Source organism: Marmota monax, unplaced genomic scaffold (assembly GCF_021218885.2).
Source record: "Marmota monax isolate L192 unplaced genomic scaffold, Marmota_monax_Labrador192_F-V1.1 WCK01_AAM20220418_F8-fsc00132, whole genome shotgun sequence".
In the NCBI taxonomy this organism is placed as follows: domain Eukaryota; kingdom Metazoa; phylum Chordata; class Mammalia; order Rodentia; family Sciuridae; genus Marmota; species Marmota monax.
Genome location: NW_026695199.1, coordinates 6,775,435 through 6,800,859, shown reverse-complemented (window position 1 = coordinate 6,800,859; position 25,425 = coordinate 6,775,435). Strand labels below are relative to the sequence as shown.

At 36.6% G+C, this 25,425-nt stretch overlaps 1 protein-coding gene and 1 long non-coding RNA gene across 3 annotated transcripts in view; one reads left to right on the top strand and one right to left on the bottom strand.

The window, feature by feature from the left end:
- Slc4a4 (solute carrier family 4 member 4) overlaps positions 1-25,425 on the bottom strand; it is a 406,144-nt gene that overhangs the window by 357,835 nt on the left and 22,884 nt on the right. The gene's annotated exons all lie outside the window — the stretch shown is intronic.
- LOC124082303 (uncharacterized) lies at positions 1,996-21,001 on the top strand. 2 transcript variants are annotated; one of them, XR_006848322.2, is made up of 4 exons: positions 1,996-2,264; positions 9,716-9,771; positions 12,068-12,132; positions 15,307-21,001. It is a non-coding gene; the product is annotated as an uncharacterized LOC124082303 (long non-coding RNA). The 2 variants fall into 2 exon arrangements; XR_006848321.2 differs by having other exon boundaries at positions 1,998-2,264; positions 12,068-12,108.

Sequence of the window (25,425 nt, the reverse complement as noted above, 5' to 3'; positions counted from 1 at the left end):
TGGAGTTGGAGAATATGATGCTAAGTGAAGTAAGCCAATTCCAAAAACTCAAAAGGCTGAATGTTCTCTCTGATAAGTGGATGTTAACCCATAATGGATGAGGGGGGCATGAGAAGAATAGAGGAACTTTGATTGGGCAAAGGGGAAGTTGGGGAGGTCATGAGGGCAGGAAAGATGGTGGAATGAGATGGACATCATTATCCTAGGTACGTGTGTGACTGCATATGTGGTGCGACACTATGTCATGTACAACCAGAGAAATGATAGTTGTGCTCCATTTGTGTACAATGTACCAAAATGCATTCTGCTGTCATATATACCTACTTAGAATAAATAATTTTTTTAAAAAAAATCCTCATTTTAATCAACTAGCCAGTATATAAAAGAGTGGGTGCCAGTAGGAAAATTAGTGTAACACCCTTTCAAAATTATCAGGGTTTGCTTACTGGTTGGTTTTGACACTTCAAGAGTGGCAAATATATGTATTCCTAGACACCACCAATGTGGGTATTTTTGATAAATACTCTTGATTTATGCACCATCTGTGATGCTTTTGATTTTGCTTTTTTATATAGTTCTCTTCTTTTTTCTCAGCTACCACCCTTGCCCTGATCCTTCTACCTTCTGTCTCATGATGCCTCCCTCATTTATGACATTATTGTCCTTTCCCCCACCATTTCATGTTTCATTGAATTGCTAGAGAAATAAAATAGAATTGCTTCTCAGCCTGTTAGCTAAGATCAAATGTAGAAATAAAATGCTCCACATGAGAACAAATCAGTGTACAGTAGAAGAATTACAATTTTATCAAGCCTCAAAAAAATGGCAATGAAAACAAATTGGTATTTGCAATTGGATGCCCCTGTGATTCTGGGGAACACAGGTTGAGTTATCGTTTACCCAAGTACGCACGTATAAGGTAAAACCAAAGCAAGTGAGTTTAATTTCTTACAACTAGAGATGGTCAACATGAAAAAAAACATTGGGTTGTGATTAACTGTCCATATTAGACTCAAATTACATTGTTTTGAACCATGACAGGTTCCATTTACTAGTTGTATGACCTTAGTCATTTACTAGTTGTTTTGACCTAAGTCACAATTAGTCAGAAGTATAAGGTATCACTTCATCAGTTTGCTGTATAAAGTATGTGAATAAGTAGATGCAAAGTGCTCAGAAAGTCTGATATATAAACATTCAATAAATATTAGTTATTATAACATATTCCATATTGCAGACATCCAAATCCTTCTTTTCTGAATTCTAATTCTGTAGAAAGATCAAAGCATATGCCTGGGAAAGCTGTATCCACATTTTCACGTAGTCTTATTGATCACCATTTAGACACAAAGGACTCTACAGAAAGTATTGTGTCTTTATAGTTAATGAAAAGAGTAATAATAAAAGTAAACCTTTTTTAAAAGACTAATAATAAAAGTAAACCTTTTAAAAACTTTAAAAGGTATTTCTGGGAATTTTCCCAGGAGAATGTTGACCCCAAGTCACAGAAAGAGAATATCACACAAAGATATACTCCATATCATTCTTCAAAGTTATAAAATAAGAAAATTGAAAACCACCTGGGAATCAGTTAAACATGATATGGTCCATCCTTTCAGCTATTCACAATGCAATATTAAGAAAAATCAGGAAGCTGCAGAGGGGTAAGTTCAGGCATGATTCCATTTTCATTATATAAATTTATATAAAGTTATACATGTACATACATATATATATACACACACACACATTTTATCTCCATGTTTTTCTACTTTAAAAAAATCTTTTTTGCTTTTTATTAATAAACCACATATATTTGATAAACTACATATGAAACACCATGAAATCCACCCAGGTGTTTCATAGATTAAAAAGACTGGCCCTTTAAGGTATCCCAGGTAAAAAATAATGAAACCTGCCACTTCAGCACTCTCTTCTCCAATTCACATCAGATTCACCTTTGGGTGAATCTGAAAAGCACACACAAGCTAATTCACCCCTTGCTGGCCCACCCACACTTTATACATACTCTCCCTCTGCCCTGACCAGAACACAAACATCATGGGTGGCAAAGAAAGAACGAGATCCAATAGAACGTCCAGAAACTGGTCTGATGAGGAAATGAAATCTGTATTGACATAAGAAGAGCTTGCCAACACCAAATACCCTTCTCAAAGTCAGCCATTCCTTTTTCAGCCCTTTGCTACAGGACTGAAGGGACTTGGGGATCTGATGTTTGAAGGGGAAGCACTCTTCCATTCCAAGTAAGTGGCTGGGGGGAGTCACCATGGAAACCATCACTTGAATTTTGGAGTATTTAAAACCTCATTTTGGCATTAGAAATCCGTAGCTTGTCTTTGAGAAACATCCCAGCTTTTCAAAAAGCTTTGAGTAAGTGGGAACAGGGGATCAGTGGTGTTGATTAGTCTGTTTATTTAGCTAATAAAACTAAACTGTTTTTTTAGGCACAGTAGTTGGTTTCTTTGCCAGTGTAAGCAGAAAATTGGATTCATTGTGTTTAGACATGCCCTTTCATTCAGGTCACAGTTGTACATTCGTAAATCTTTTTATCATATTTAATATCTATGCAGATGCTGTGTGGCTACATGTTTATATTACATGTTCCTTTAAAAAAAAGAGAGAGAGAGAGAGAGAGGAGAAAGAGACACTGAGTCAGGATGTGCTTGCCTGACATTCTAATTTTTTAATTGGGTCTTTTCCCATAAACCTAGATGGTTGTTTATGGTTTCTTTCTCTTATGAATACCATAGTAACCAGGAAAAGAAATTTTTCATAAAATTCATTTTTCATTGTTTGGTAGCCTAAAATTTGCATTTAAATTCTGAAAAATATGGCTTTAAATAAAGTGAGTGGCAGTTTCCCTGGCATTTTTAGTTGGCTTTATTTCCCTCTTCCTGCCATTGCCTTCCTCAGAAACACGGGTAAGCAGGGAAGCTGTCAGCATTTTGTCCCTTCTCCCTTGGCAAAGCCTTCTCTAGGGGAGATCCTTACACACGTAATGTAACAGCCAAAAAGCAAGGACAAAAGGCAAACTAAAGAACACATAATCTAAAGATTGGATTGTCTTCCAATAATGAAAAATCAGTTGAAAATCATGTACTGAGTTAATGTCTTTAGAATATCACATTTCATTCCAAATTTTCTAATTTCCAATCTTTACATTTGCGCATTACATTCTACAATGTATACAAAAGTAATAAGTGCAAAGTCAATAATGTACTATTTATGCTAAATTTTTGTCCTTTGGGTATACAAAAGATCCGGATATACAAAACCTAGAATATTTAATTCAAAAATGAACATGCCCATGAGAATTTTGCTTCATTTCATGCCAAAGGTATTTTCCAATTACCAGCTTGGTCTAGTTACAAACATATTAATACATATTATATTTATTATATGTTTTCAGGAGTAAAAATGATACCATTATTCTGATACTCTTGATTTCTAAATGGTATGGCTTAATTAAATGCACTACTAAATGTCGATTGTCATTACTGTCTAATAATTTATATGATCAATCCAACTTCTTTTTTCTCTAATAGTGTTTTAGCCATAGACATATCCTCATCTTGATTTCAAGAATTCTTATAGAAATCAGTTTAACTTCACAATTCCAGCTTTGCAGACCTTTCATAATTGCAGGTTGGAGTAATATATTTACATTCTATGGATTAAGGAATTAAACAATCCATAAGTAAAGCAGTTATAATTATGCTCTTTTGACAAATGCTGGGTAGGAATAGCTTCCTTTCTTAAACATAAAGTATTTCCTTTATGACATGCTAAATCTCAATTTAGAATAACTAATAAAAATTATTATAAATCACTTTGCAAAAAATAAAACTGCTAAGCATGAGCTGAATAAATACCATTAATTAAAACCATTAAGTGTTTAGAGCAGAAAGGAAATGTCATCTCAGCATTGCTAAAATGAGGCCCAAAACTACTGCTGGTGAAATGCAAGAAATCCGTAGAAGAAAATTAGTAGTAGCAAAGATGGCTTCACTCTAAGCCTCAAATTGTTCAAGGATGTTATGTCTCTTCTGATAAGGTTTTTTTTTTTTTTTTAATATCAGTTGCCTAAGAATACAATGTGTGTGCTTTTTTGGTCATTGCTAGCAGCTCTCAACGTATAATTTTACTGTTTTTATACCAATGATAAATATCAGTCAATTGTGATTAAATCCCTAAAATTTTTTACTTGTAAAATTCATGACCATGGAATGGGACAAAGACCAAAAACATGTCAGGTATACAGGAGGTGTACACCTAACTGTGCACAGAGTGGGAAAAAAACACACACACAGTAATGAAGTTTTTGTTAGGGCTATAGATCAAAACAACCTCATTCATCTCATCAAACAGTGATCAGATGTCAAAAACCTTCATGAAGTTTACCAAAATCTCCAATCAATGCAGAGAATAGGCTATATGGAAACCTACCTCACTTCCCATCACAGCAATTCGTTGGCAGCACTCTATGGAATTACAAGCTACAGAGTTGGCCTGTTGAGACAGTTCTCATCATTCCCACAAGTCCAAAACTGGGCTTTTATGGATAATAGCAAAAGAACATAATAAGGAAGGGTAGACTGGGCTCCTGCTTATTAAATCAATGTGCGAAAAGCCAGCAAAGATCATGTGTATTCTTGTAAATTCTGTACTAACTGCTCTATAAAGAATCATGACGTGCAAGGTTTATGCATACATTTATCACCAAAAAAATGAAAAGAAAAGCTTCCAATACCTGCAAGACCAAATGGACTTTAAAAAAACACATACAGGTATTTAATTCTAATTGATGCACTTAGAGTGCCCCCTAATTAAACAGATCATTCGATGAACTCATGCTATGAAACAAAAGAGGAGAAGCATGGAAAAAATGTTTGCATATCATGGAGCTTCCCTTAATCGTAACTACAAGCTCCACAGCTTTGGAACAACTTTAAAAGGAGATCCATGGTGTTTCTTCTTTGTTTTTGTTGTTGTTGTTTTATTTTGTTTGGTTTGTTTTTAACAATTTAACAACTTTTTGCAATCTAAAAGGGAGATGTTCAATTAAAACTCTATGCAACACAGAAGGAATAATATTCCTAGATGGAAGAATTATGGGAAACCCAACAAAATTATTTCCATCTACAGAACTCAAATTGCTTAACATACAGAATCATTGCAAGGGTACATGAGAAGTCATCTGTGTTGGTGGCTTTGAACTTTTGAAACCCACTGTGTACACACACACAAACACAAACCCACTGTGTACACACATACACACACACACAATAATGTAACAAAACAGTAATTCCCCTTATTTTATGAAAGACACTCTGATAATTTCTATGCTACTCTATTTTCAAATACCCCATATGGTACACTAAATGGATTACCTGATCCATTACAGGAGTTATAATCCACAGTTTGAAATTTTAGGTTTTATTATAGCCATCGGCAATTTAAACAAATGAAATGATTTATGGATGAAATTCAGGGGGTTTTTTTCATTTTCAAAATGATACACAAAATAGGCTCATATTATATGTTAATCTTTTTCATAATTTGGATCATCAAATTTTTCTTCACAAATGTATGACTAAGAAATGATCAATTATTTACAACCACTTTCTTTAATTAGCATAAATTTACATTTTCCCCAGTTTCTTTCTTTATTATATACCATTATGACCTTTATCTTCCTGACTGCCACTAATGTATTCTAGTGTTTCTACTTTACATTGGAGTGTCAATAGATTATTTATTATTTTCTTCCTGTTTTCCTTCTAGCCAAGTCCAATACACATTTTCATAATGATTTCCCAATTCTGTCAACCCAAATTGTTAACTAACTTACCCAGAATTCTTTGTTGATCGTGCACTGACAGGCCAGGTACTCCTGTAATAATTCCTAACTATACTTTTCCTTGTACAAGCATTTTCTCCCCTCCTTTTTCTAAAACATATCATGAATTTGACTAGTGATTTCTTATGCAATGTATGCCACATAGCTCATTTTGTTTGTCCTAATTTTCATATTTCTTTCAAATGAAAGATTCTACACTATTCCTGTAACCAACATCCACTCCCTCCTCACAGCATGCCTACAGGCATGCTTCTCAGTGCAAAACCACAACTTCTCCAACCAGAGATATCTATCAAGCCTTTGAAGACTACAGGCATAAGATCATTTCCAGGGATATAAAAAGGTTATTATCAAATCCATAGAGGCAAAGGTCCTTGAACCAATCAGACCCTCACAAGTATCCCTCACTTTGGCCATTTCTAGCCCCTTACTTGAGATTAACATGGACCCAATAGGGTTTATCTTTCCCAAAAAAAATATCTGAGTCATACCTATTCTGAATCTGTATTTGTGCTGGGTTGTGGTAGGTCTGAATAGATAACCAAGAGTACGCCATTGTTTCATTCACTTGGCTGCTCATCACCTTTCATTTGTACTAGATTACACAGATGTCCACTGATGCTCCCACATTGCATACTGCCCATCCTTATTATATGCCTCCAGCCTACTGTTAGTCAGAGCAAGAGCAGGAACTAGAGAGCCAATGAGAGACACTGGGAGTGAATGAGTAGCTGTGATAACACATCTGTGTCTTTACTGACTAATGATCAATGGAACGGATGGGGACTCTAGCCTTTTCCTTGAAAGGCATGGTATAGACAATGGAAGGTTTTATTTCCAATATGGATGAAGAAAAAAAAAGCCAAGACACATTGACTGCCTATTTTCTTCCATCCAGGGGTTAAAGGTTTTCCTTGTGTTATCTCGTTTAATTCTGACACCACTCTCTACAAAAAGCATTGTCCTTTATTTTCTACAAAAAGCATTATCCTTTATTTTACTGGTGAAAGAACTAAAACTTAATGAGGCAAATAACTAGCCCATGGTCACACATTTTATAAATAGAGAAACTGGGTTTTAAAGCCAGATGTGTCTGTTCACCACTTCCTAGTACTTCCAGAAAACCCATTGTTTTCCTCCAAAATGACACTGTTCTGGGGAGAAAATAATTATCCTCTTTATTTAGTGAAGGAGTCAATGGAGAGTGCTTTGAGTATAGAACATGAGATCAGGAGGAGGAAGAAAATGAAATGAGCATAGAAAAAAGTTCAAAGAAAGTGTGAAGCAGGTCTACCCTTAGATAAATATATCAGAGAGGTCATTCATAAGTGCAGCAAGAAATATATGATTGCCACAGTACCTTACATTATAACAGCAAAATAAATAATGGAAAGACTCTAAATGTCCATCAAGAATAAAATAGGTAACTATATTGTGGCATTCTCATACAATGGATTCTGGCACATACATAACAATAATGAACTACAGATGTACACACTAATATGAATGTTACTCAAAAACCTAATTCTGAGTAAAAGAACCAACTCTCACACTACCACCGAAGAATTTCCCAAATGTAATGTTGAGAGGGGGAAAAACAGCAAGTAATAGAAAAATGTATACAACATTATGGCATATACAAAGTTCAAGAAGTAGGGAAAATTATAAGCTATAGTATTTACAAGTGTGTGTGTATGTGTGTGGAGTAAAGGTATTAAAAATAAAAGAAAATATGAAGATATTAACACAAAACTTAGAATAATGGTTATCCCTGGGGAGTAGGGAATGCAGCAGGGCAAGAACATAACAGCAAACATCTAGTTCATATCTTTAGCCACTTGATAGGAAATTGTGCATATATTATATTATTTTCTTAAACTGTATATATACACATTATATATACCCTTATATACATAGTTTTAAAGTTTTTCAACTTCTTTGAAAGAAATATTTCTTAAGCATAAAAATATAAATAAGAACACACAGAGTAGGAATAGAGGACTAAAAAATAGGAGGAAAGGAATAAACAGAGGAAAGAGAAGGTGATATTTAAAAAAAAGGGTAAGTCATAAATGCACAGATAACAAAGGCTGTCAGAGAGAATACATAAAGATTTCATCAGAGATCACCCTGGACATCCAGAAGAGGATTAGCTTGGCAGGACAGGAGGACTGCACCAATCTAGCTGCCAGCTACAGCTAAAGTGAGATTAGTAACCACACAACTTGCCCCTTGATAGAGAGTGCATTTATTGTTAAAATGAGTAAGAAGTTTGTTATTAGGAATGCATGGGTAAGTCAAACACCCAGAAAATGTTAGTCATATGTGGTAAGAGTGTATTTCTGTTTGAATCCTCAAATTTTTTCAAGCAACCTTATTTTTACATAGATTCAATTTAAATGCGTTAGGGAGGCAATATTTTTATCCCACATACCAAACTAGGTAGACCCTAACAAACTCAATTCAGGCTGAATTTATTTGCTCTTCTTGATTCTCAAAGTGTGTGCCTGTTGTTATATGTGTGCCTGGTGTGTGTGTGTGCGCGTGCGTGTGTGTGTATGTGGTGTGTGTTTGAGGGAAGAGAAGGAAGGAATTATAGAAGTGGCATTAAAATACAAAAACACTAGGAGCCAGGATTGACCAATAGTTATTTCAGAGGATATACTGGGAGATGGAAGAGATCAGCAGTAAACCAGACTACAGTAGACCTAGACTACCAGTGCTGTCCAACAGAAGACTCTGTGATGTTGGATGTATTCTATCTACTCACCATCCATGTGGCTATTAAACATTTCAAATGTGGATAATGTGCACTAAAGAACTAAAATTTTAACAAAATTTGAATTACTTTAAGTTTGAATATAAACAGCCACATGTGTCTACTGGCTTCTGTATTGGACGATGTAGGATATCTTCAACTCCTTCCAATCAGGAATGAAACAAAATCAACCAAGAACAATTTGAGGCATGAATTATCAAACAGAAGAATATCCCCCCTCAACACTTCTTATCACACTATAATTCTTCCTCATCATCCCCAGATTTCTTCAGACTTATGAAAAGATAGAAGAAAAACACAGAGAAGCAAACTGAAGCGAATGTCTGAAAAGGAATAGGAGGGCAAAGCCAGCCAGAGGGCGGTCCCAAGGCACTTAGCAACCTGAAAGACAAAGCTGTCAAAGGAGAATTTGGGTCAGAAGGCCCAAAGCACTCTCACCTACGCCTCTCTCGTTTTGATCTCTGTGTACTTATTTGAAGAATTTGCTAGTCAGATGTCATTGATGGGATAAGGCAAAGGATTTCATTTTCTAAATCATCTTTTCTGCTTGTCACGCTGAATGGCAGGACCTTTGTAACATTTTGCAAATTGAATTTACCTTTCCATTTAGGTAAAAAAAGAAAAATAAAGAAAGAAAGAAACTCAGTTAACTGAGTTTTCGTTTGCCTTCTGCTGACCAAAAAAGGCTCTTTGTATTTACTGGCTCAGTTCTCTGCCTGCACATGAGGGAATCAGGGTGTTTACATACCACTATTTCTGGCTGAACCTAAACCTTAGGTCCCAAAGGAACAGGACTCGCAGACCATCTCCATTTTTGAGAAGGACATCCATTTCCCCACACATATTACCAGATGGCTCTTGGTTCTCCCCAGAACCTAGTTGCTACCTACTTACTCCCCAAACTCAAGTTCAGTTCTTCTGTTTCCAGATATGTGTTTCCCTAGGCAACATCACTGTGTACAAAAACTCACTGCTCTTACACACCAAGGATTCTCAGGGCTTAACATTTATTTTCATAACAACACCTAATGTTAACAATAAATTCTCTTTTTCAGCCATAAAATGCAAGGAGCATTGAGACATTGAAATGGTTTATGAACACATACTATAGGTAAGCATTTATAAGTACATATATTAATATAAATAGGAATTCACACTTAATCGATAAACAATTGAGTTAAGCCAGATGGCTAATTGGATTTGGGGGTTTCATTTGATGAATCAAAAAATAATGCTATTATTGAAAGTAGGCCAGTAAAACTCTGACCCTACCTGCATTTTCATACCGCTAGAAAAAGAAAAGCCATTAGGGAATAGTGAATCTCATCCAAACCTATCAGCAGAATTGACAAAACCAGTTCCAGGCTAAGCCTCAGAGAGTAAAAGAGGCTTCCCTTCAACTTCCATCCATATGGAACACAGTGCCCAATATGCAATTAGTGCTTAGCAAACATTTGTTGAACAAATAAATGATGAGAAATTGAGTAGAATTTTCCTTCATACCCAAGAGTAGTTATAGAATTTTATTCACACCTGATAGGATTTTAGAGGACTCCTCTCTAGCTAGATCCAGTTGATGAAGGATTTTAATGCTCTAACACTTAGCGCTTTTAACATACAAAATGTATGACCTCCTGTTCCTGCTAGAAGAGATGATTTCTATGACCTCTGTGAACCAATGCTCTAAAATCACATCAGAAAGGAGTTCAGGAAGACTATCATTTTTCCAATACTTCTTGTTTAATTTAAGGGCTTTCCTTATAATTTTTTCTTAATATTGAATCTATTTTAGACCCTTGGTTTTCAGATAATAATAATAACAAAGAGTGGCTTCATGCCATCTTCTAAAGAATCAATAAGAACATTCAATAAAGAGAAATAAGCCTTCTGATAAAATTCACTGATTTCATGACACATTTTGCTTTACCCACTTTCTTTCACATCAGCTTCAAGGATCTGAGGCTATTTCTCCTGAGCTCCTCAAGGAATTAATTCCTTTAGAGGGTTTGGAAACCCAGCTTTCTTTCTTAGATCTAAGATTTGTTTCATGGGGTCCTAAAAGAGCCCCAAGAGTGACCAATGGGAAAAACCCTACAACAAAGAGAGATGCTGATGCAATAGGAAGAAGAGTTTTCCAGTCCTCAGAGCTGCTTCTGAAATTATAGATACTCATGTGCTACCTCACACATCCCTGCCGCTGTTTAGTAGAGGGCAAAGCTGAGAACAAGGAAGAACACCAGTCAGTGGTAGTGCTGATGACCCCTAAAATCCTTTTCCTTTTTAAGGTTCTGTGATTCCGCTAGTCGCCTCCCAGCATCAGGAAATAAGCTTCTGAATCTAGTCACCTGCTTGCACTACTGTACCACTGGCAAGGAGGGGCATGGAAGAAAGAACTGAGTTTCTTATTGGCAAGCTCAGAGGTTTATTTGAGACCAGCTCCGTTCCCTCTAGAGTCACTGCTGTGGGAAGTACTTGATCCTCCCTTAGGACAACCAGGCCAGACCAGTCCATTACCAGGCACATGGAGTTCAGCCAAAACAAACCAGGCCTTGGAAATTTGGAAAACAACTATTTTTCTGGCTATGGGGCAGACAGAGGGTTGCAATGTCTCTTTTAGTCCCCTCCTCAGAAGACTGTATCTGAAAAACCATGAGATATGACTTGATTTAATTCTGCATCCTGAAATATAATTTTCCATGCCATGATACCATAAATTAACTTGGTATTCCAACAACTGAACTCCTGATGTGATTAAGTCAAGCCCCATTTGTTTCCTATTTCCTCTTTCTCTGACTCCACTCCATCATAGCACAGTGGCAGAAAAGCCCACGACCTTGGTCCATCCAGGGGAGAAGAACAAGGAAAAAGGAAGGAAAAGCATCACTGTGATAAGTGGTTTGGTTCCCCAGCATTGACCTTGGCATCCATCTCTCTGGCTGCTTCTTACTCAGTGACTGTCATTAACCACCACCTCTGGGGAGAGTTAGGAAAGGCAGACAGAGGTGAGGAGAACAAAAAAAAGAACATGAAAAGACAGGGGAAGAGAAGGAGAACACATAGAGGAGGAGCAAGAAGAACAAAGAAATTAAAGAAGAAAAATATGAAAGGAGAGGAAGAGAAAGGCTTCTTAAAACAGAATCCACAAAATTCCCAATCCATCCGCCCTCAACCCCAAAATTCTCTCCAGAAAACATAAAATACTCCTTTGGAATGATTGGAGAGAGCTGAGTGCATGCTACCATATTTCCAATTGCTAAATATCATCTCCAAGGAGAACAACAGGAAGGTGCCACAAAGGGGCTGAGACTCAGGTTGGTGAATTCCTTATGACAAGATATGGCCTCTGTGGTGTCCTGGGGGATGACTGACATTGATGGCATCACTGAGGTATTATTTTCTCCAAACAGGATGCAGCAAGAACCTCCTGACTTGAGTTCTAATGCCACAGGTACCTGGAAATGGCCTTTACAAGGTCCTAGTTACATTACAGTTCTCTTTCTCAGATTCTGAGTTTGATTGCTCCCCATTCCTTTTAGGCACAGTGTTTAGTTTTAATGTTGTTTGGTTTTAGTAAAAGAAGGAAGTTACTCATGAGGCCCACAAATAACTTACTGAGTTCTTTCCTACAGCTTATATTGCTTACTGAAAAGTATATTGCAGCATTTTTATGAATTGGGTCTGGTTGTAAAACAATGAGTACCTATAGTTTATAGAAGTTTTTTACTCCTTTTTTACTAAGACCTAACCCTATTATATCACACACACACACAGAGGCACACATGCATACACGTGTATGGGATTGTGTATTATGCAATTTTATATTCACCTCGCCCATGCAATAGACAAAAAAGATAAATAAAAAATAAAAACTATCCATAAATGCTACTTTATGGTTTAAGCTTTTATATTTTATTTTTTCCTTGTGGTACTCGGGATTGAACCCAGGGTTTCACTCATATTAATCTAGCATTCTACCACTGAGCCAAATCCCCAGCCCTAGCTAAGGATGAGAAAAGTTAGAAAGTAGCTACCTTAGCTACCAGTATTGTCTTCTTTATTACACTCCTATTAGTCTCCAAACCCTAGCTTGAGAACTTTGCTGATCATTCATTTAATTCTCTCTAGTTGAGTTCCCAGTACAGTATAACAGTATACATACAAATGGATTATTTTGTTCACTAAGTACTTAGTAAGCAATATATGTTCCAGGTTGTTCTATTGCTGGGGACACTAATGAGCAAGGTAAACAGGTTCCTGAATAAATTCTTGGAATTTATTCCCATTGTGGAACACAAAATATAAAAAGTTTTAAAATTTATGTAACATTATGGCATGGTGATTAAGAAGATACTTCTGAAGGGGTGAAGATACTGGAGCTGAAAATGACTCTAAGTGAGAGAGATCAAGCCAGGCAATTGTCTAAGGGAAAGACATCTTAAGAGAAGAAAAGAGCAAAAACCCAATCTCTGAAATGGGACAAGTCTTGAAATGTTTGTGGTCATATAACTGAGAATCATGATCGAGGTAAAGTAGTATAAAATGAGCTTTAAAAGATCTTAAGGGCCAGGCATTGTGGTACACTCCTCTAATCCCAGCAACTCTGAGGCTGAGGGAGGAGAAGCCCAAGATCAAAGCTAGCCTCAGCAACTGAGAGACCCTCAGCAACTTAAGCAAGACTCTGTCTCAAAATAAAAATAAATAAAAATTATTAAGGATGTAGCTCAGTGGTAAAGCACCCTTGGCTTCAATCTCCAGTACCAAAACAGAAAAAGAAAAAAATATCATAACTGCATTGTAGACATGGTCGTGTTGGCAATGGGAGTCCTTTGAGGGATCTGAGCAAGGAAGCAGTATGATCACTTTGGTCTTGGAATTATACTAAAGGAGGACAAGAGTGGGAGTTTAGGAGTCTTTTGCAGTAGTACAGAGGAGACGTGTCTTGAACTACAGTAATAGGAATGGAGATGATGAAAATTATCCATATTTGATACATATTTTGAAAATAAACCATAAGATGGTCATGAGAAAGTAAAGAGAGAAATCAAAAATTAGTCCTATGTTTGGGGTTCTGAGCAACTTAATGAAGCTGATATGAGCATGCTGGGGCCTTGGCAGGGAACGACTTTGGAGGGAAAAAATCAAAACAATGTGTTTGTGATACCTATGACAAATTAAATTGGAAATCCAAAGCAATTAAATTTAGAAGTATAGAGATCCCAGAGAAGTCAAATCTGAGATATAAATTTCACAGTCAATCAAGGTGATGTTTTTAATGCCATTAGATGCTATGTTGTACTCAAACAACCCATTTAAAAATAGCCTCACTAGATAATCAAAGAAAAGGGAGACAATGAAAACTCAGAAAAGCAGAAATTTGATTATCCCAAAAAGAATCAGCATGTTCAAGGCCAGAGTGATCTGTATGGCTTTGGGGAAAAAAAATCCTCATTTACAGACATGGAGACACCCAAGGTCAGAAGTAGGCTCGGGCATCCTGAAAGGTCAAAGGCATACGGACTTAGCTCACCTATAAGGTCTACTAAGAGGCCCATAGGGTTGAAGCCTCTCCAACCTGAGCATTTTGGATCCTAGGAATTGCAAGTTTCCCTGACAGATATTAACTATGGTTTTAGTATGAAAAACTAGTGTCACCCAACCTCAGGCACCAAGGGTGGGGCAAGGCAGGTGTCGTTAATGGATATAAAGTGCCAGTGCCAGGTGTGGGTAACAAGCAGTTTTTCTTTTCTCTTCAATAAAAAACAGAGATACACACACAAGGCAGCTTAGATTTATGATTTAGATTAATCACCACTGCTCTCCCAACTGAATGATGACTGGTAGTTAAAGAAAGATGAACCCATTATTGACTCATTGATTCCTAACTGTATCCTCTGCTCTGGTTCCCCAACAAATTCACCAGCCTCCTTCTCTCCTACAAAATAGAAAATCCAGTTTTACTGACGGGGAAATGTGAATCACTGTGGCAAAAATGAAAGATACAGTCAGTCCAGAAAAGAAATGATGTTTGGATAATCTGTGAACCTTGAGATTAGCTTGTTCAAGAGAACTTTGCTCACTGACTGTACAGATCTTTAGAGATAATATGAATTGAATGAGATTTAATTATGCAGTGATTTCTCAAGCTGGAAAGATGCAAAGTCTTGGTGTGCCCTGGGTTGCAGCCCTCTTTTCCTGCTAAGAACCGTCCTTTCCCATAGTCCTTGCTTACAGTGTTGCAAAAAAGTTGACACTAACCAAGACCATTATTATGTCACCTGTGTTTTATCTTATTTGCCTTCACAAGATTTAGGAAAGCACTTAGCCTGAAAACTAAATTAATATATATTAAAAAAAATTGATCAGTGGGGACAATGTTAATATTTTAATAGGAGTGATAACACTGGCCTTCACAAAGAGTTCATTTATTGACCCCTCTGGCTTCATTTTAGTCATAGTGGTGAATAAACATAGCTTCCATTAATCATCTTAACTACCTAGTTTGTCATTCCAAGGGCACATTAATATAATGCTTGAAGTCTATCTTTTAGAGCCCTGCTATGACACTGTTAAATATAAAAATGAATTTGGAAAATATATCCATGGAATATTCTATGAAATATCTAACAAGGTTTTTTTTTTCTATTAGGGCCCAATATCTACAAAATAAGAAATCTCCAGTGCATTTTGTCTGTGTGTCAGGAGCCACTTTCATCAGGACATATTTAATGAAATTGCTTTGTGAATGAAACTTTCTATTAAAGTAGTCCTTTGCCTTTAAGCTTGAGAGCAGAACAACCAAGCAAAAAAAGAAATAGTAAACTAGAGAATAAATATATATCATGGGCTTAATTATACTAAGATTTGAGGCATATTAAAGAACAACCTTATTACTTTGTAGTGATTTAAAGACTTATTGGAGCTCAGCAATAGACTCAAGCAACTGTAATTCCCAGCAAGTCTTCACCATGGTCCACTGCCACACTGTTCCCCTTTAGAAGGAGGCTTCATCATCCTAGCCCATGCAGCTGAAGGCCCCAGTCTCCACTGTACTCAATAGAGATGAAGCTTGCTAGATTCCTGAGGCCCAGCTTAAATTCACCAGCAAACTCTCCAGGCACCATCTTGCCCTGTTGGTGAGAAAGGACTTGGGGCCCATAGTAACCAACTCAGCCTATGTGATAGCACAGCCTCTGAGACAACACAAAAGACCAAGGAATCAGAAGTGAGGAATTACTAAAGTTCCTTGCAGCACCACAAGAATACTTCTGCCATACTAAGGACAGCAGCAGAAGAGGGGATCCACAGGTGCTGTAGCTTCCATTCAAACAATACTCTTTCGATCCGTGGTACTAAGAGGCAAGACATCAAGCAGTGAAAGAGGTCACAGAGCTACCTAGCGGAGTTTTGTTTCAGTGAAGCAAAGTTTAGAACAAGTTTTTGACCCCAGAAAGAGGAAACAGAAGTCACGTACATTTCCTCCTCTTTCACCAAATGGCGTTCTAAACCCCTTCACAGGAAAGTTGAAGTAAGCAACAAGCACTTTACTTGCCACAGTTAAGGCCCATGTAATAATGTAACCCCATCTGGACCTGGATCATGGCAGGAAAAGCAAGACCAGTAGGAGAATTTCTGGTAACAAAAAGTGAACAGACCTACAGTGACATGGAAGAACACACTCATACCCCAGGAGTCTGGGGTATAGTTTGAAGCAAACACAATAAGCTTCATATGTCCTGGAACCCTTTTTTCCATCTAAACAACATTCAATACAATTCCATGTTTTATTCAATAGCATGTTCACATTAGCTCTTACATATATATAAAAGGTTTTATATAAAAATAATGATTGCAAAGAGAATTTTTAAGTCTATATTTTCAAGTAAAGTCATCTTTCAGGGAAGATGATTCATATATATGTCTCACAATTCCCCACTCCTTGGCCCATGTCCCTGTATGTAGGCATATTCAGGCCTCTGTTTGAGACTCAAAAGTATAGTGAAGGGCCAGGAAGTCTAGTAGGAAGGCTCCAGAAAACTTCATGGGGAAAAGCAATGGTTGTGCCAGAAGGCATGGGATAGCTACCAAGAAGATAAAGTTTGAAAAGAAGAATTTCAGTCTGAGAGTTCTAGAAAGAGGAAGGCAAGTCCCTCAAATTTCGAATGATAGGGTGCCAAGTGAGATATCAGGGAAGAAAGAGCCATGAGAACCAAGGAACCAAACTGGGAGACTACTGTATATATAGCCCCCAATGTATCACATTTCCTGCTACTCACATCCTCTGTAGCCCTTCCCCCTTGAATCTGAGCTGCCCCTGTAAACTGGCAGAAATGGTGCTGTCCTAGTTTCAAGAGGAGGCCTAAGCAAGGTCTGGCAGTTTCTGCTTTTGCACGCTAGTTAGAGTTAACCACAATGTAGGAAAACTGACTTCTGTGAACCAGGGAAGGAAACCCAAACTGGTCACATGCAAAGGCCACATGGAGAAGAACCTAGGAATCCTGCCAGCAGAAGTGCCCTTGGCTTACTATCCCAACTGAGTATCAATTTGACAGCCATGTTCTTGAGCCATCTTGGAAGTTGGCACCACATGGGACAGACTCACACTATTCTTGTAAGTCACAGCCAAATTAAAGAATCATGAACAAATAGATGATTATTGCTTGAGCCACTGAGTTTTGAGGAGAATAGATAATAAACCTGTGATAAAGCTTGGGCTTCACAGAGCTATTTATGAACTAGGGTGGAAGTGGGACCTTAAGAAGATGTCTTGATGCTTCCCATGTTACTAACTTAAGGCTCCTAAATCTCCCTGAAGGGTTCAGGAACATAAACTAAACAGGCTTAATGCTACCACCCATTTCCAAATTGTAATGAAACACCCTGGGCTGGTGTTGTGACTCAGGGGTAGAGCGCTCACCTAGTATATGTGAGGCACTCACCTAGTATATCCTCAGCACCACATAAAGTAAAATAAAGACATGTGTCCACCTATAACCTAAAATTTTTTTTAAAGTCCAGATTTTTACAAACCTTACCTTAGTAAAAACAGAAATCCACCAAATCTATGTACATTAACTGGTATGCAATGCAATATGTAGCCTCTATTCCTTTGATGTTCAGAGCTTGCTAGGTCCCACCACATTCCCCATATATTTATCTGTTTGGGGGTATGCAGTAGCCAACACAGTGGGCACACATGCAGGTACTTATCCCAATAGCAGAGACCATGATTTTCAGATTGCTTGGATTAAGTCAACCTCAGCACTGATAACACTGGAAAAAGTACTATGCAGAAAATTTCAACTGGACACAGTGGTACAGGTACATGGGCAAGACCCAATGATTTTCCCTTCTTACTATAAAATGTCCATATGGAGTTGCAGATGAAACCACAGTTTTTAAGGTTCTATTATGGAATAGGCTTTGGAGGAAATCTGCAAAGATCTATCTATCCTTCTACATCCAAAGGCTTTTAAGTATTGTCCAGGAGGTAGCACCCATCCAGCTGAATCTGTGGTAACTACTAAAACCAAGAAGAGCTTCAGCCACAGGATGCCATTTCTATTTCCACAGAAACAGACAGACTTTGGGCAAATTTTTAAAAAATTTGCAGCTTACTTTGAGCCAAGTCTCACCGTCAGCTGATACGCATTTTAAAGCCCCTGTCGACATGTGTCTGGAGAAGGGGTGGATTAATAATAGCTTACATTTCTATAGTGCTTTTCATCCCAAAGGATCCCAAACAAGGGAAACAAGCTGTATCTTTTCTCCCTGTTTAAAGGAAGAACCCTACTGAATTTCAAAGCAATCCTAAACACTAGAACTGATTACAAAGAAATTCACTTTTTTTAAGTGTCAGGACGTAATTATTATTTTTTTAAAAACTTAAATAGTATCCACATTGCTCCTGGGAGCTCACAAAGAGATGCCACCATCACCATTCAGGAGGCTGTCATCTCTTTCCAACAAAGACAACAGTTGCAGTGCCAGAAGATTTAGAGACATTATGGGTGAAGAGATAAAAATAATAATAATAATTAACAAGTGCACAGGAAGCTCCATCTGGAGCGTCTGATAACACAATGGGAGATGGATACAGATGGGAAAAGGTGGGTGGCACAGGGTAGAGCTCGTCCTGATCGCATGGGTTTAGGACCCCAGCCACGCTCAGATTTGTAGAGGCTTTGGTTCTTTCCACTCGATGCTATTCCAATGGGATGAGCCAGATCAGAGACAGCATGTTTCACCTGTGCCCAGGAGAGCTGGACTGTCTCTGGATCACAGTATTATTCTGTCTGACATCACGACATGGTCAGGAATCCATTACAGTGTTTGATAATCCTAGATTAATATAGCTTTTCATTCTCTGAAGTACAGATTCTTTCTTATCTTTAACCCAAGTCATTTGCATATACTTCCACATAGTAATTCCAGGCACAATGCAGCTTATTCTGAGCTTTTCCCCCTGATTGGCAGCTAATTAGAACTTGAGATGTTGGCAGGTGTCGAGATGAAAAGACATCATAAACCCAGCTACAGCACAGACAATGGCTTTTTAATCATCTGTTTAAGTCACGCAGTTCCCAACTATCTCGTGCTTTTAGGATGAGTTGCTTCTTGATCCTGGAGGACTGCTGAGCAAGGAGGACCTCTGCTGTTAAAAAAGAACCAACATCTTTGGAAGGATAGCAAAAGTGCACTTTATAAAAAGGCAAAATCAAAAAGAGCTACCAGAATGATACTTAAAAAGAAAACAGGATTTATTTTTTATCAATGTTTTCTCTCTACAGAGATGCCAAATTAGCATGAGATGGACAGACACATCCCCACTCTCCCATCTGCCATTGCTAACAAATATGATCTTATGATGAATACACAGAAAAGTAAGCTGTTGAGAAGACAGAATTATCTAGTTTGGGAAAGAGAACATACTAATTGCAATTGTGACTCTACATAATGTCATCCCTTCCATTTAGTGTCACAGTTTGAGAACTAGTGTACACCACTCCCTTGATATTCATCATAGAAATTACATTCTCCACATGGGAGAGCATATGCAGGAGAGAAATGTCCTCCACTGTGTCACTGGGAAGAAAAGGCTGTCATCGTGACTTCTTTCACACACCCTTCTCCCACAGAAGGTTCTGTGAACTCCAAAGATATCTCCCCTCAATTTGATTTTTCCAAAAAAGGTCTTGATTTCCCACATATTCACAGAGGATTTAATATTTGCATAGACTTGAGTGTGATATCGGGATGCAAAAATGAAAGGGTTTTTAAACTGCAAAAATAGGATATGTGTGCATTAGAACAAACACAACATAAGAGATGCCTTAAAGAACTAAGAACACACTGAAAATACGCTTTCACTTAACAAAATAAGAGGACCTGGAAGCCTGAACAAGTCAGGTGGAAGAGCAGGTACTTAAAAATAGATAAGATTTGCGTAAACCAGAAGAAGAGAGTACTTCTAAGCTAGAGGATGGAGGATTTACTTGGACAAACACATGAACATAGGAATACCAACACTTGTATGAGGGGTTGAGAATAATTCAGGCTAGCCGAAGAGATGGGATCCTTCGGGATCTGTTTCAACTGTGGTAGTGACAAAAGGTGAAGAATCATAGGTCATATCATATATGGATATATTCAATAGTATGCAGGAAGTGAAAGAGAAACAAGGTTTGAAATTATAGAATAGAAGATAGTCTGTGGAAAATTCTTGTAGTCATCAGATATATAAAATTATAAGCACGGGATCTCGTTCTGATTGGAAATTCTCTCCTATCAACATATTCAATTTTTAATAAATCATAAATTTTAGTCATTTTTAATTGTAACCAGATGAAACAAAATTTATCATAATCCCTGTGTTTGTAAGACATAAATCTCTAATGACACTATGATCAGTGAACATATCTACATGTGAACTCATATGTTTTATGTATCCCAGTTTATCAGACATTTTAGCATTTCTCAGTATCTTACCCTGATGAAATTGGGTAGTTCTAGATAAAATGACACACCAAATTGCCACCAACATAATATAAAGAATCTATGTTCCTATTACAGAATAGCTACATGTATTTATCAAGTCAAAATGTGTAATTTATTAATTTGATTATACAATTATGAAGATTATAATGTCAACCATTTTTAAAAACTTTAATTTGCTGTAATTAGTATTGTTAGTTCGACAAGCATTTAAAGTCAGTATTCATGATAAAATATGTATGTCAAAAACTTTATAGCTTATATATAAATGTGATAGAGGTTCCCCAAGTTTGCATAACATTACTAATAGCAAATTATTTTTTTAAATAAAAACAAGTATTGATCAGCAATGCTAAAGGAAGTATGAGTTATCTTTCTATCTTTAGAAAATATTACAAAGTAATTATCATGTGAAAAGGTGATCAAAGAAGATACAATTAAAAAAATACAGGAAAAAATTATTTCTAAGGGATGAAAGCAATTGACTTATAAAATTGTTGTGCTATTTTTCTGAATCTTTTCTTTTCAAAAAATCTGTTGTGACTTCTTTTCTCATTTTAAATAAATGCTCATCTGATCTTGCATTTGCAAATTTGTATATTTTTTTTCTCTTAAAGAAAACCCACCCCTAAAATCAGCTCAGTTTTCATGCTCCACCTGTCTTTCTCAGGTGATTGTTAATTGAATGCCTTGATACTATCACTAACTGAAGAATCAAACATAATATACATCTAAAGTAAAAGTTGTTAAATAGAATGCATTTGCAATTTCAAATTGTCATTTCAATAATTTTGAATCCTTTTGGACAAATTCTTGTCAGACCAGATTAGTTGCATTATTTTTAGTACCTAATGTGGCTTAAAAAGTACTTATACTGGACTAGAGATGCAGCTCAGTGATACAGTACTTGCCTAGTATATGAAAGGTACTGGGTTCAAACCCTAGCACTAACAAACAAGAGAAAAAAAAGCCATTGGTACTATGAATAAAAGTAACAGCTTGATTTTATTGCCGTTCTCTTATACCTGAGTTACTATTCTTTTCAATCCAATTTCTTAAGGTTAGGGATGTAAATCAGAGGTAGAATATTTATCTAACATGTGTGAGGCCCTGGGTTCAATCCTCAGTGCTACAGAAATAAGAACATAAACACAATCTGATTTCTTTCATGTATTTTTTAAACTATATGTCCATACTGGAAACACATAATTAATAAATCCATAAGCAGATTAACATAAATAGAAAAACATCACAACAAGCTGGAAGTTAACCAGAAACAAATGAGGGTACTACTGCTACCCCTCAGTACTTTGGAACTCCAACAATTACTTCAAGGTATTTCAGGTACCATAAGTAACACATGATCATCTGACACAAGCTGAAAGATAGATCCTGTATTAATCTGTGTGAAACATTAGCAAAGTTTAATTTCTTTTCCTTTATGGTTATTTTACACACAGAGAGAGACACACACACACAGTGCAGAAATTTAAAAAAATGTTCTGCTGTAGTCTTCCTATTCCAGAGGCTTGCCCCTGAGTCTACCCACCTCACTTTGGAGATTACTAGCTTACGGAACTTAATTTAGAGAAAAGCAGAAGGGATGGCATTAGAGCAGATTATGCTAAGTGAAGCTAGCCAATCCCTAAAAAACAAATGCCAAATGTCTTCTTCGATATACGGAGAGTAACTAAGAACAGAGTAGGGAGGAAGAGCATGAGAAGAAGATTAACATTAAACAGGGACGAGAGGTGGGAGGGAAAGGGAGAGAGAAGGGAAATTGTATGGAAATGGAAGAAGACCCTCATGGTTATACAAAATTACATACAAGAGGAAGTGAGGGGAAAGGGAAAAAAAAACAAGGGGGACAAATGAATTACAGTAGATGGGGTAGAGAGAGAAGAGGGGAGGGGAGGGGAGGGGAGGGGAGGGGAGCGGGATAGTAGAGGATAGGAAAGGTAGCAGAATCAACAGACACTAGTATGGCAATATGTAAATCAGTGGATGTGTAACCGATGTGATTCTGCAATCTGTATACGGGGTAACAATGGGAGTTCATAACCCACTTGAATCAAAGTGTGAAATATGATATGTCAAGAACTATGTAATGTTCTGAACAACCAACAATAAAAATTAAAAAAAAGAGAGAGAAAAGCAGAAGGAGGAGAAGGAGGAGGAATCATTAAAGATTTTTGAGTAGGGGAGAGACATTAAAGCACTATTTTGGAAAATGAGTTTAGCACACTGCTTTTCAAGATGGGTTGAATGCTATAGTTGCAAGATGGAAAAATTAGCTAGGAAACCAGTGCAATAAGGCAAAAATGAGGTGTTATCAATAAAAATTAGTATCATAGAAATGAGAATGAAACAAAGGAAAAAGAGCAACTGATCTGATGAAGAAGAATGTATGTAATTTGCAAAGCATTCATTTATCACTTAGGTTTTAAAAGTGTAGGACTAGAATATTTGATATGGTATGTGTCCTTCGATAACATCACATAACAAATTACCAGACTGTTTGTGTGTCCCCTGGGTAAACAGGGTGCTAAAGTGCCATAACTACCCAAATAAACATTCTAGAAAAATTAAAGCAGTGCACATAAACATATGGGATTCATCTGCCTAATTAAAATCCTAGTGAGCCACCAATAGCTTAAACTGTAAGAGTTCAGTGACCGCCAGAAGGCAGCAGCAAACTAAATGCTCAAAGTAGAAACATCTTACATTTATACCAAGTGATGCTTTCAATCAAAAAATACTAAATTCTTTAATATCCAAAAGGTTATTTAAAAACTTAGATGCATAGAGTGATTTCATGCAGAGTCTTTGGTGAACTAGATCATACTCCTCAAAACACCTGAGCAGTGAATAAAACAGGAAAATATGAGGAATAAAACCATCTCACAGAATTTAAAATTCATATATTATTAAACAACTTTTTTAAAATTTAAGCTCTGTCCTGCTCCCTACAACTACTCAGCTTCCCATTTTTCTCCCTATAATCATTAAGTAATTTAGTGATTACACAAAAATCTTTAGAAAAGCTGTTACTTTTTTCATTTAACATCTTTAATCATTATATATTCACATTATGCTATGAGAAATGAAGATTCATCTGTTTCATATCACTGCCAACCTAGTTTCCTCCAACCTATCAGACAGAGCTCTACCAGACTCTAGGATAGAGTCAGCTCCTGCCAGATTGCAAGAGTCAATGGTTTCAGGAATTTTGCAAGTTATCAGTCGTTAAACATGGTCATTATAAAATTTTGCACAAACTTACAACACAATAGACTGTATAGAGGAAGGGCAATAGATATTCAAAATTTACATTTCCTAATTATATTACTGAACTGTACTATTATCCAGGCTCCTGAGGTTCTTTAAGTTTATTCTACCTGCATGGCAGAAATGCGGTATGGTATTCTCATTCATATCTTCCCAATTCTGTGTTCAGTGACATCAGATTGGTAGCTCAATATCAACAAGAGTACTATTTCATCACAGAAATCAGCAAATACCACAAATCGGAGCTTGATTTATGGTTCTGTGGATGTAAAGGCATTCAAATCAAAAAAATAGAAAAAATATTAATAATTTAGATACATCAAACTTGAAAGTGTGTCATGTCTGTGCCCATTCAATTATGAATAAGATAAAAAGTGAGGGAATATTTTTCCACTTATTCAAAAAATATTCATTTCAACAAAGAATTTGTTCACATCATTGGTGAATGAATGAAGGTTTGACACATGTCTTCATTGTTTCACTTTTTATTATTTGTTGAGGTAAATGCAAATTCAACTAACATTCACATCAGATGTATTATCATTTGTCAATTACAGCTCTTGCTTGTCTTGGAGTTCAAGAATTCAGGAAAAATCAGTAAAAGTATTATGTGAGAATTGATTACTATATGGAATTTATAATAAAAATTTTTGTGTATTTTATTATTATTATCTCTAAATTGTGGGTTATATACCTTCACAGAAGTAAAATTTATAATAAATGTATGTATGTAAATATGTGCACTTTGAGAGCTATTAACATTTATCAGTACAACACTGGTTATATAATTATTTTTATTAAGTTAATAAGCAATATTTGCATAACATGAACATATAAATGTTGTCCACTGAGGAGCCTAATAACAATTTTTCTTGGATAAATGTTTGCTCTTCTTAGGGTTTCTTTCTTTCTTTTCTTCTGCAGAATCTTTGCCATAATAATTCTCCTTTGTTGTTGTTGTGGGACTAGGTGATTGAACCCAGGGGTGCTTTACTATTAAGCTACATGACTTTTTATTTTTTGAGACAGAGTCTGAGTTGCCCAGTCTGGTCTTAAATTTGCAATTCTCCTGTCTGCTTCAGGCTGCTGAGTAGCTGAGATTACATGTGTATGCCACGGCACCAGCTAATTCTCATTTCATTTCTAAAAGCTCCGTTGTATCAGAAATACTATAGAATGTTTTACAAGATATGGAAAAAAATAACTCCTTCCCAGACTCCTCAGGCATCTTACTGAAATTTTGATTAATTTCATTCTAGACGATGGCACTAATGATTCTTCTTTAGTTTTTTTGTATCCCAATCTTCTTTCTTAAGCTTATTCTCTTGTCTCTTTTTTCTGAGGGGTGTACAGGGGTGAATACTGGAAATTGAACCCAAGGGTGCTCTACCACTGAGTTACATCCCCAGTTCTTTTTTTTTTTTTCTTCTTCTTTTTTTCTTTTGTGGACAGAGTCTCCCTGTGCTGCTTAGAGCCTCTCTAAGTT